Here is a 12,829-nt window from a genome sequence, read left to right as displayed (position 1 = left end):
ATCGTGTTTTAGTGTCACAGAATTTATTTTTTGTAAATGGAAAATATTTATGTAAAATAACAGATATTTTGAACATTTGTACATTTAAATGAAAACAACGGTAGCACTACAAATTTTTTTTCCGCAGGCTTCCACGGCCATTGTCTAAAGAAGCTTGGCTTCTGGGTTGTAGCCGTGTCCTTGGCGATAAATCCACCGACGTTTCGGTCGCCAAGGACCCTCATGCCATGCTACTTCACTACAAAACAGAGTTCGCAGTAATAATGAGTTGGGTGTTCCAGTATCTCCAATAGTTAAAATTATTTGTAAACCGTTCCCTGGATAGCTTTCCAGTATTAATTGTGCACATTAATAAGTGTAACAAAACAAAATAAAGTCCCATTAGTGAATATTCTATTAGCTTTTTCGTGGTTTAGGAAATTTATGCTTGAATGAAACATTAATTAAAATATAAAATTATGTGCCATTTTTCGTAAAAAAAAAATACTCTTTATTATCTCCAAAAAAGCATTTCACACACTCACACACACGCACACACCTACACGCACACGCACACACGCACGCACACACACACATATATATATAATCCATACTCATGTTTTGCACAAAGTTAGATTTTTTTTTTTTTTTAGTACTCCAAACTATTTTTTGGCAACTTGTTTCCACTGGAATCTTTTGTAAAAGTACAGACAATCATTTTCTATGATGTAGTCACGATTATTTCGCGGTTTCATTGGATATCAAAGTAGACTTGAAGCACCTATGCATCTTCTTCAAGTTGATTGTTGGACTACATTGCTCTTGACTCGCCCCTGACAGACTCTGAATTATTTGTAAACAAAGAGAGGTTGTCGCCTAATTACCTGTAGGCCACCAATGAGCATCCTGCAAATGGTTGAGTGTGTACTGTTTATGCAATTTGGGTCTAGCATGTTGTTTAAGGAATTCACGAAATATTCATGGCTAATTGAATGGTTAATTATAACAGTTAACTGACAATGTTATAATTTTTTGATAAAAAGTTTTTACCCCTATATTTCGTAAGCGTTTCTATGTTTTCGACTTACGAGAAAAAAGTTGATACAAGCAAACTTGTGCTAAATGTTGGTTAAATGGTTTTTAAAACATTGTCTGGGAAGTAACTGACGTTTAAATTCTCCCTAAGCCTTCAAAAGGTTGGAGCGATATCTGCGCACTGATAAAAAATCCACAGTCGTCAAAAGTCAACATGTACGAAGCTAGTGATTGCAGACTGGCATGTATTCACTACCCCACAGCAACTGTTGTGTAAGCCGTGGAGTATAAACAGTCCCTGTGATAGCGTTTATCGTGAATGGTGCACATAAGTCATGCGAAGAAAAGCCAAGTCATGTATTCCTAGAGACCGGAAAAATTCGCGCTTTCGATGACCTGTATTCCTGATACACCGAGCAGGTAAGAGTTCCCTATAGAATATGGTGGTTCCAGTCCAATGAGCGAGCACTGTTTAAATATTCTTTCGTTTCTTCTTTCAGTGAGACTTTATAATATCAAACTATTTTACAATTGTTAGAGCCATGCAAGATTTGCATTATTTTGAGGTTTCACTTTAGACTTACAAAAGTGTTCGCAACTAAGTGGATGTCACGTGTTCACCTTCCACCCCAGCTCTGGGACGCACGTGACTTGGTGGATTGCTTGTGATTGGCTGATTGCTTGTCTGGGCCGAGGCCAGCAAGGACAGCCTATTGGCCAAGCGGCGAGGTGTGCCCTGCATGCATGCAATACGCAGAAAACTTTTAAATATACAGAACGTTTTCCATGCGACATGTAACTGTGTATTTTTTTAGTCATTACAAATAAATTCATTCATACATATTTTTCAAAAATTAACAATTAGTATCCGTAGCCTAATACTTGTAAATTTGTTTTGTGTAAATTACTTAAAATATTTGCTTTATTGTATAACCTAAATACATTTGTATGCGATTATCCGAGGTTTTCGCTTATCCGTCCGGAAAAACACCGCCTCTCCCCTCCCCAATATTATGGTTAATCAAGGTTCTACTGTACATGTACACACACACTCACACACACCTAATGATTGGCTCTTTGGTAGTTTTCAGTTCTCATTACCAAGACATGATCATACTTCTTGTACGGAAAATCCTTTATTGTGGTCGGCGGGGGGTGGGCAGAGGGAAAGCAAAATACCCTTTTTATCCCCACCGAAATCTATGCCAATGCTCTGTGGGATGCACAAATAGATAAAAATGTATCCGAAAGAATGACACTGTGTGCAGCAAAACCCAGCAACATAATTTCCTAAATTTTATCCTGACTTCGTTACGTCTTTTATATGAAATAAATTACTTACCAAACCCTGGAATATTTCCATAAAAAATAATATAAATGTTTGGTGCTTCTTCCTAACACCTGCCTTGTCACAACGTACTTGCGGACTCTTCAATGCCGTGACAAAACGGTTTACACAGTACCAAAAACCCTGGACACTATGGACAAAGTGATGTTTCTTACATGGCAATATAACGACACAATCTCAGACGAATTTCAGCCTCACGACCAAAAAATACAACTCAGCTCGAAAATACTTGGCACAACAGCATTGCAACGATCTATGAAAATGACACAATCGATTCGGGATGAGCCTTTATATGCTTATAACATTTCATTTTAGTTATCTTATCCCTTATTATTTCAAAGTTATATATTTGACTGGCAATTTCTAGTTGTTCTTGTTTTATTTCAATGATACGAGCAAATAAGGAATTATATATTGCCAATTTTGGGGTAGGAGAGAGAGGAACATATTTGAAGCTTATCAAACAGTCAAATTTTCCCGCCGTAAATTGTCATCTATACAAATATATTTTTAAGAATAATATATTTGTTTATCCCTAACAAAACTGTTTATTAGTGACAGAATAATTTTGCTGTCTGTAATAATCCACTTTGGGAAGTGGGGTGTGGAGTTTATTATTGACAACATGATTTGTATCGGGACAAAAATGTGAATTTTGTGTATGTCACACAAGTGAGTAGCCAATGAGAAGGTAAAATTTGCCCGAGTAGTATATGATTGTACTGTAGCATATATCATACAAGGAAAGACGCAAACTTGAAGCACGTCGATGATTGGACTACAGCGCTCGTGGTGCGTTGCTGATGACAATGAGCCAGTTGTAAACAAGGAGAAGGAAAAAGTGGATACCCCATCAAATGTAACCCACCGAAGATTATCGACCAAGGAGCTATATAAAGTGGCTTCGTTGTTTATTGGCAATTTAATTCTAGTCTAGAGTGAAACGGATCTTCGAAAATAAGTGGCTTTACCTATAACTCATCTAGTTTGCTGATTTTTTTTTTCAGTCTCGAAGTACGTAGTCTATAGAAAAAAAAGTAAAATATTTTCCTAGAAGAGATAAAAAAAAAAAGCATTTTGCAAATTGTTTCAAAATAAATTAATTTTTTTTAAGAGTACTAAATATCCTCCTTGTCCATATTTGTTGACCGGTCATAGAATAACTTACTAACAAATAACTAGCGACATGAAAAAATTAAGCGATATTATTTCAAGCCAATTAATAGACGGTACCAACTTACGTATGTGGAAGTGTTTGAAGGTGAACTTGTTGCCAGAAAATAGCCCAAATTTTGAAGTCTTAACAATAAAAGTTCTGTTTCCATGTGGAAAACTCGGGAAAACTGTCCCGGTGCCGAATGTGCTTGCGGAATGCCCGTGAGCTCAAGTGGGAGACATGCTTACTGATAGCGGCGACGAAACAGTTTTCCTTGCAAGCTTGTGATAAGCGGGAGTGCCTTTTCCCTTGAACGTTTATCAAGTCTTGCGACTCATTTACAGGTAGCCTATCTCGGCCTCAGAAAACACCCGATATATAATATGGCGTAACAGTGAATATGAGTTGGTAGAGTTAACTTCAACAAGTTTTCAGTTCTACTTTATTCAAGTGGTCACAGACTACAGAGTATACAAGTTAATTGTATTGTGTCCCCAGAATAATATGGCCGGATGCGCCCGGATCTTGAAACGCGTGTTAGAAATCCAGGATTATAAAAGAGCAATCCTCAGATATAATGATGATTACCTTTAATGTTGAGGAAAAAAACACACTATTACATCAAATGTGAAACGACCTCTTTTAAAATTTATTGCACATTACAAGACGTAGGTACTTTGGGAACTCTTGAACGAAGCAGAATATTTTGAAATAATAATTATAAAAAAACTGCTGAAGAACTTAGTTTGACTTCGCAACTGGGTGACAATGAAAATGGTGAATTATCTTGAGAAAAAATGAAAGTAAGATAGACTTCCATACATACACATCTCAGAGCGGCCTTTTTTTCTGCGGAACATATCAATCAATGGCGCAACACAGAATAAATACACAAAAAAAACGTACAAATATTTCTGCTAATAATAAAAGTAGTAAAAGTACAACGTGGTTTAAAGACTAACCCATTTTCATGTTTAATCGTCATTTCTAGAGGCCCGGAATTTTCACCGATTCATTTGGGGTCTGGATGTAATTCAGAAATATTCTACCACATATGTTTTCCTATTGAATGATTTCTAACTGTAGACCCTCCCCTGCTTTTGAGAGAGTCTAAGCTATTCGACGACTCTACTGATAATCTAGTATTTGACTGGCTCTCACAGGGGGGCATGGAGAAATAACTGTGAACCTAACACCAGAGCAATGCTGAGGTATATATGTTAACAGACTTAACTAGTGACCAAAAAAACACGGGATGGGTCCAGATTATAGTCATTTCTTGCCAAAAAAAAAGTTAAAAAAATTATTTCATTACTACAGACCTGCAAAACACGTGGTATCTTCTGGAGCGACGTTGATCTCCACACACGTGTACATAAACAAGCCAAAGTCTTCTGTTCATTAACTGCTACCTTATGTCCATTAGCTGCTACTGTCTGTTCATTAGCTGATACCTTCTGCTCATCAGCTGCTACCTTCGGTTCATCAGCTGGTACCTTCTGTTCATCAGCTGCTATCTTCTTTCAATTAGCTGCTACCTTCTTCACATTAGATGCCACCTTCTTCACATTAGATGCCACCTTCTTCACATTAGCTGCTACCTTCTGTTAATTAAATTCTACCTTCTGTCCATCAACTGCTACCTTCTGTTCATTATTTACTACCTTCTGCTCAGATTGCAAATTGGGTAAAATAAAGGTTGTAATGATTTGAATGGTTTCTTGTCCTTCAGGACTGGTAATACTGCCCATGATCTAATGAAAACGTCGTTAAAAGATTTATTGGTTTGCAATCTATGTTTACCAAAATATTTTACAGACCATGACAGTTCACAAATTTTCACGCGGTTGTAATAGTGCATTATAGCCATAGGCAGGAATCATTCAGGGATTCATTACATGTTATAATTGGCGGCCGTCTGAAAGAGCAGCCGTTGCCTCTTTTGTCCGGTCCAATCAGGTTCGCTCTTGCTTCCACACAGAACGGCTGTGATTGGTGTGCCGACAGGAGACAGGTCTCTGCAAGAAACTCAACCAATTACGAAACACACAGACATTGGTTCCCAAATCTTTTTCGGGGAAAAATACGTATCTCTCGTGTTCACGTATCTCTTGTGTATTCACAGGTCTACGAAAGGCTGGAAACGAACGGAAGAGCGGCGAAGCAGGATCCTCCAACGCTGAGGTGCGTCTATCATCTGACTTCCGAAGTGACGTGAACGGGCAGTCGCGTGGTTTATGGGGCCGACGAGAGTCGCCACCGCGCCTGCTGCGGCCGAGACATCGGCAGTCACTCTCGTATTCCTTCCGTCCCCTGCGAGCTGGTCGCCCATCAGGGGTGGGTCACGCATATCAAATACATGCTGTCTCCTGAGGCGGTCCGCTGGCCGGTGTCGCTATGACGGCTCCTACAGCTTTATAAATCCTTCCTTTATTGTGGCGGCGGCGGACCTTCTGCTGTCAGACGTAGAGCTCTGAAAGACGTTAACGTCACACGTGCCTCTAAGTTTGTCATTTCATTTACTACATCTCTAAATTCTAAATATTAAAGAGATCCTTGTACACTGAGAAAAAGGTTTGTTTGCCTCAACAAAATATGTGTTTGTATGTGGCGAAATAAATATAGGTATTTTGTTAATTCAAACATATATTTTGTAGTAGGGAAGATTATGTTGATCCAACAAAATGATTTTGTCAACTCAAATATATATTTGGTTAGGTGTAACAAATCATTTTTATTACTTACCGAGTTTGGTTAAGGTAACAAAATATTTTGTTCCACCAAGTAAATATTCGTTTCGCCATATATAAACAAATATTTTTTTGATTCAAAAAAGCCTTTTTCTCTGTGTACTTTTAACATTTATTTGGGGAACTAGTGGCCTTTTCATTCTTTTTTTTTTTACATTTACAGGTAGTAGGTGTATTTGGTATGTATGGTGACAGGAGAGGAGCGAGGGGGATCCGGGGATCCGCGGCAGCCACCTTAAGGCTGCGCTTCATCAGCCATGTTGGATTACGTCACTTCCGACGGCCATGCACGCACGAAAAAGTGTCCCGTTACGAGTAGATAGGAAATACCGATTCAAGTGCAGGCGAAGGAGCGAGGAGCGAGGAGCCGACCGACATATTAGATGACGTCATAGGCGGCCATCTTGGATGACGTCATCTAATCCATGCTAATCCGTATGCCAATCTATGCTAATCCGTATGCTAATCCGTATGCCAATCTATGCTAATCCATGCTAATCCATCAACCATTTGGTTTTCTAGAAATTTCCACCTACTTCGAATCGTGATGTCACCGTTGCACTTTACGTTATGGCCGCCATCTTGGATTCGAATTTTTTTTTCAACTTCAACTTTTCGAAATTCGATGTAAACATCAGCCGCCATCTTGTTTCGTCTGCTTGTGGCCGACATCTTGTTTCGTCTGCGGTTGACTGCCATCTTGTTTTCGTCTGCTGGAGGCCACCATCTTGTGACGTCATATAGTTCTGTTGGTCGCCACCAGGTAGCAACAGGGATTTTTTTTTCTTAAACTAAAATATTCTCAGTGCCGAGGCTGGGATTCTATCCATGGGACATGGAAACATAGAGGACGTCGAGGTTAGAAAGCAGACGCTCTATCCACAGAACCACGAGACCAGTTGGGATATAGTGGATTAAATAATCTATATATGCTACGTACTGACGTAAAGTTTATGATAAAAGGGGAGAGAGGGTTTTTGCCTTCCTTAATGCATACCTAAGGTGCCACATTTGACATTCAAATTATTATACCACCGCCATCTTTAATTTCAGCACAGACAACCAGATGGCACCAAATTCAAATATTAGTAAGGGAGTCAGCAGACAGGTGTCGCACGCCGCCATCTTGGTTCTCAAGTTGACTGGTAGATATCGCTAGTATCGCTCGCCAAACTCAAAAATTATTTGCCAGAGGCACCGCCATCTTGGTTCTCAAGTTGGCCCATAGATGTCGCTAGTATCGCGCCAAATACAAAAATTAGATGTCAGGGGTGCCGCCATCTTACATCTCAAGTTGATTGGTAGATGTCGCTAGTATCGCGCGCCAATTCAAAAATTAGTTGTCAGGGGCGCCGCCATCTTGGTTCTCAAGTTCGCTGGTAAATAGCAGCACCGTCGCCAACTTTTAGTTTATTTAATCGATACCAGATGGCGTCACCGTCGCCATCTTTAGTTCCTAATGTTGCTACCAGAGCGCGCCACTGTTGCCATCTTTAATTTTTGAAGTTACCGCCGGAGAGCGCCAAATTCAAATTCAAAAACCTAGTTGGTAGAGAGCGTCACTAGCAACCATCTTGGCCGGAGAGTTGTGGCATGATGCGACAATGTATACGTACCCTTATGCGCATCAGACTCACACACGAGAATTTTCATTGTCAAAGTCCCTGAATGTATGCTTATAGGGGGATTTCTCGTTTAACTGTATATACCTATTAAGTAAATAACCTACAAGTGTTATGTAGTCAGTCGAGACAAGTCGGGAACGAGTCGAGACAAGTCTAGATGGACTAAGTCTAGACAGTCGAGACATGTCGGGGGACAAGACGAGACAAGTCGGTAGCCTGTACTCACTAAGTTCTCCGTTGTCGTCACTGCCACCCGGGTATCTGACGAGTCCTAATTAGTATACTCGTACACATCCTACCTCATTGGCTTCTACAAACACAATGTCAGGTGTATAGGCCAATAGTCTCCGAGCCATGATGTCATTAAAGACTAACTACACACACATGAAACGAAACAACACATACACATGGCTTTTCATTTGTATTTGCGACAAACAAACCATCCATCCGATTACGCAACCTCAAATCATCATCATCATCATCATCATCATCATCATCATCAACATCATCACTACCACTGCTGAGTAGGAGAATGGCAGTTCGAGCTGTATCATTTTCAGCCTCTGTCCAGGGAAGTAATTAGACTAGGTCCTGAAGAAGGAAGTGTCCTTCGATGCAGAGGGCTGCGGGATCGCTCCCTACTATCATCCATTTCGCTGTCGCTGGATGAAGTCATGGTGACAGGAGCGCGGGTAGTGACTAGTTGAACCAAACCATAATTCTGTGAAATACAGGCTGCCAGTCGCAACCCTGTAGCTGGTGCGGTGGTCATGGAAATAAATCCTAGGAACATCCCAAACAATGTTTCATTAGCCCAGGAATGTCACAAACAACATTTACAAATACCCTGAGTGGCTTGGCGAGACGTGACCCCCCCTCAACGGCGATTACTCCTGCCCTAACATGCACTGCAGTGAAAGCCTCTTTCAAAGCATAGAATATATTCTACAAAGAACATCGCTGTAAGAAAAAATATGAATTCAAAAAGTACTATTCCTGCTTGAATAATATTAAATGCCTCGAAAAACAAGAACTAATGCTAGCTAACAGTATTGGTGCGGTCAGGAGACAACTAATGTATCTGCTGCGTTAATATCAGACTCTAGCTTCTAATTCATATAGATACGCAAATTACAAACAGGTTTAAAGTACACACACTGGATGCAAAGTACTTTAAGTATACAAAATATAAATCTATATTCCCGGATAAATGTTGTCATGGATGCTATAGATGTCTATGCAGGCACGATGATTCTGTTTCTCGAACAGAGGGATCTGCCGAAGTGGATTGGGAAACTCGTTGTTAGTGAACTTGAACCTTCCCTCCAAGTCATCGTAGCACTTATTAACATGCTCAGATGCTCACCCGCATCTAACTTAACCAGAATATAAATATGTCCTTTTGGAGTAGGTACGGTCAGTCTGTTTGTAGAAGTCATAGAGGTAGGATGTGTACGAGTATATTAATTAGGACTCGTCAGATACCCGGGTGGCAGTGATGGCAACGGTGAACTTGGTGAATACAGTGTGCCGTTAATTTGTAAATTCGACACGATATATTTTAAATTTTTATTATGATTTTAAATTTTTGTGTGGAAATTTTATTTGCTCTACTATAGTGTAATTTTAATTTGTTAGTCTGGTGTACTCCTCTGAGTTAAACTTTGTCTCAGTGCTCTGAAGCCCCTTTCCCATCGGCGTATCTGATAATTTGCTGGCCTAGTCCCTGACTGGCAGACCGCTTACCATTTCCCCCGCCTTCAGTCACGCCTCAAGCCTGTAATATTATTTCTCTTCGTGACCCTAACTGCATAGGCAAGGCTGTAGCTTGCAGGCGACCAGTTCGCAGAGACGAGCTGAGATTCGCGTTTTTCATCACGTATTAGTATTGTGTTCGCTCCTCTGCAGCCACGAAGGGACGCTTGTTTTCAGCATCGTTGCATGTTACCCTCCCCCCCCCCTTCACAGTTCCAAGTAAGACAATGACCAGTCGTAACCCCCTGGGCACCGGTGACCGTTCTCAAGGTCTTCTCGCAAAAGCGAGTGCACCAAAACTGATCACAAGCGCTTCCTAGCGACCAAGTCGCGAACTCCGCCGCTAGCTTACCCTGTAGGCCGCCAGAGTGTAGCACCAGACTGCGCCCTTTAACCCTTGGTTTAAGCAGATGCCTTGGGCGAGTCGATCCTTTTTTATTTCAGACAGCCCTCGACAGGTAGCGCTAAAGTCGACGCAATGCTACCAGCTTCGAGACTTCAATCAGAGTTTTTTTTATGGCCCTCACTCGGGGAACTTCGGGACCTTTCGGTCCGGACTCCCAGTCCTCCCCTCCACTTTTGATTCAAGTTTTCTTTTAATTACGAGACGCGGTCTGCCGCGACACAGATCAACTCGCGTCGCGTGTGCAGACAGACCTCCATCGAGTATCGGCGAATCGGCAGACTCGGCAAGACTTCATCCGGCCGCTAATGACTATGTAGTCGCCTTGTTTAAGGGATGCTATCCCTCAAGTCATTCCTAATAGATTAGTCTGTCTGCATAGTTTAGTTATTTGCCTTCAAAATTTTTTTTAATCGCTATTATGAAGAAATCATCCGCATCCTGCCGCGCAATTCGCGAGCTCCAGATCCTAGCTGACTCCACGACGGCAGCATGCTGGGCAACTCCCCTGTTTTGGTGAGTGATAATTCGCGACCCCCCCCCCTTTTTTTTCCCCTTAAATTTTTTTTTTGGGCATTTTCTGCCCCATAGACTGCCTGTATACCAGTTCTAATCAGGTTTGATTTGGACTGTTGCAGACAGGGTCGATGATGGGGAGAGATTGATTGCTCTCATCTCGTGGACACCCCCCCCTTTCTGTTCCGTGGGTCACATTCGAAGAAACGCTTCTACTACCCGACGTGATCGTTTGAAGACCCCGGGTGGTAATGTAAATTCAACATTTCCCCCTTACCTAGCTACGAACTATTTTAAGCGGATGACCAAACCACCAGCGACCAGTGTTTTTCTCAAGAAAATGTAAAACAAATAGAACTAATTATCAATGTAATCATCGGATCCATCCAACTTTGGGTGTGAAACTCATAATGCAAATGTTTATATTTCAAACTACGAATGTAAATTGTTCTCAGTAAGCACGGGCCGGCCCCCTTTTCGTTTTTCTTTTGTAATCTTTGAAAATTGTTAAAACCTTGTGTGTGTAAAATAATGGAAATATGATAATTCTTCAGGGCAAATAAAACAGGGAAACTATAGATCAAGTTAATCGTGTAGTTTTTATTTATTGATTTTATCGATCCACACCAACTTCCTCCTTGCTTGTTACAGGAAGTTCCCTAATTTTGTTTGTTCCCCAACTCGTGCCACCTCTGGTAAATCCATTTATTTATTTAACTTATTTTTTTTTGTATCCAACAAGTTTCCAAGGCTCCTTTTAATTAATTCCAAATAATTCAATTTTGAGGCACGAGGGGTGTTACAACAGGCTACCGACTTGTCTCGTCTTGTCCCACGACATGTCTCGACTGTCTAGACTTAGTCCGTCTAGACTTGTCTCGACTCGTTCCCGACTTGTCTCGACTGACTACATAACACTTGTAGGTTATTTACTTAATAGGTATATACAGTTAAACGAGAAATCCCCCTATAAGCATAAATTCAGGGACTTTGACAATGAAAATTCTCGTGTGTGAGTCTGATGCGCATAAGGGTACGTATACTTTGTCTCATCATGCCATACCTCTCCGGCCAAGATGGTTGCTAGTGACGCTATCTACCAACTAGGTTTTTGAATTTGAATTTGGCGCATTCCGGCAGTAACTTTAAGAATTAAAGATGGCGACAGTGGTGCGCTTTGGTAGCAACACTAGGAACTAAAGATGGCGATGGTGACGCCATAAGGTATCGATTAAATAAACTAAAAGATGGCGACGGTGGTGCTATTTACCAGTGAACTTGAGAACCAAGATGGCAGCGCAACTGTCAACTAATTTTTGAAGTTGACGCGCGATACTAGCGACATCTACCAGCCAACTTGAGAACTAAGATGGCGGCGCTCCTGACACCTAAATTTTTGAATTTGGCGCGATACTAGCGACATCTATGGGCCAACTTGAGAACCAAGATGGCAGCGCAACTGTCAACTAATTTTTGAATTTGACGCGCGATACTAGCGACATCTACCAGCCAACATGAGAACCAAGATGGCGGCGCCTCTGGCAACTAATTTTTAAATTTGACGCGCGATACTAGCGGCAGCTACCAGCCAACTTGAGAACCAAGATGGCGGCGTGCGACACCTGTCTGCCGAATCCCTTACTAATATTTGAATTTGGCGCCATCTGGTTGTCTGTGCTGAAATTAATGATGGCGGCGGTATAATTATTTGAATTTCAAATGTGGCACCTTAGGTATGCATTAAGGAAGGCAAAAACTCTCTCTCCCCTTTTATCATAAACTTTACGTCAGTACGTAGCATATATAGATTATTTAATTCACTATATCCCAACTGGTCTCGTGGTCCTGTGGATAGAGCGTCTGCTTTCTAACCTCGACGTCCTCTATGTTTCCACGTCCCATGGATCGAATCCCAGCATCGGCACTGAGAATATTTGTCAGCCTCCAGCAGACGAAAACAAGATGGCAGCCAACCGCAGACGAAACAAGATGTTGGCCACCATCAGACGAAACAAGATGGTGGCTGATGTTTACATCGAATTTCGAAAAGTGGAAGTTGGGAAAAAAAATTCGAATCCAAGATGGCGGCCGTAACGTAAAGTGCAACGGTGACGTCACGATTCGAAGTTGGTGGAAATATCTAGAAAACCAAATGGCGGATGGATTAGCATGGATTAACATATGTATTAGCATAGATTGGCGTACGGATTAGCATAGATTGGCGTACGGATTAGAATGGATTAGATGACGTCATCCAAGATG

The 12,829-nt window shown here is 41.2% G+C and overlaps 1 protein-coding gene across 1 annotated transcript in view; it reads right to left on the bottom strand.

The window, feature by feature from the left end:
- Window positions 1–12,829, bottom strand: part of LOC134537982 (zinc finger protein ZIC 4-like) — a 227,821-nt gene that overhangs the window by 87,076 nt on the left and 127,916 nt on the right. The gene's annotated exons all lie outside the window — the stretch shown is intronic.

Source organism: Bacillus rossius, chromosome 12 (assembly GCF_032445375.1).
Source record: "Bacillus rossius redtenbacheri isolate Brsri chromosome 12, Brsri_v3, whole genome shotgun sequence".
Taxonomy (NCBI): domain Eukaryota; kingdom Metazoa; phylum Arthropoda; class Insecta; order Phasmatodea; family Bacillidae; genus Bacillus; species Bacillus rossius.
Note: the sequence above shows the minus strand (reverse complement) of the source record. Positions and strands in the feature narration are given on the sequence as shown.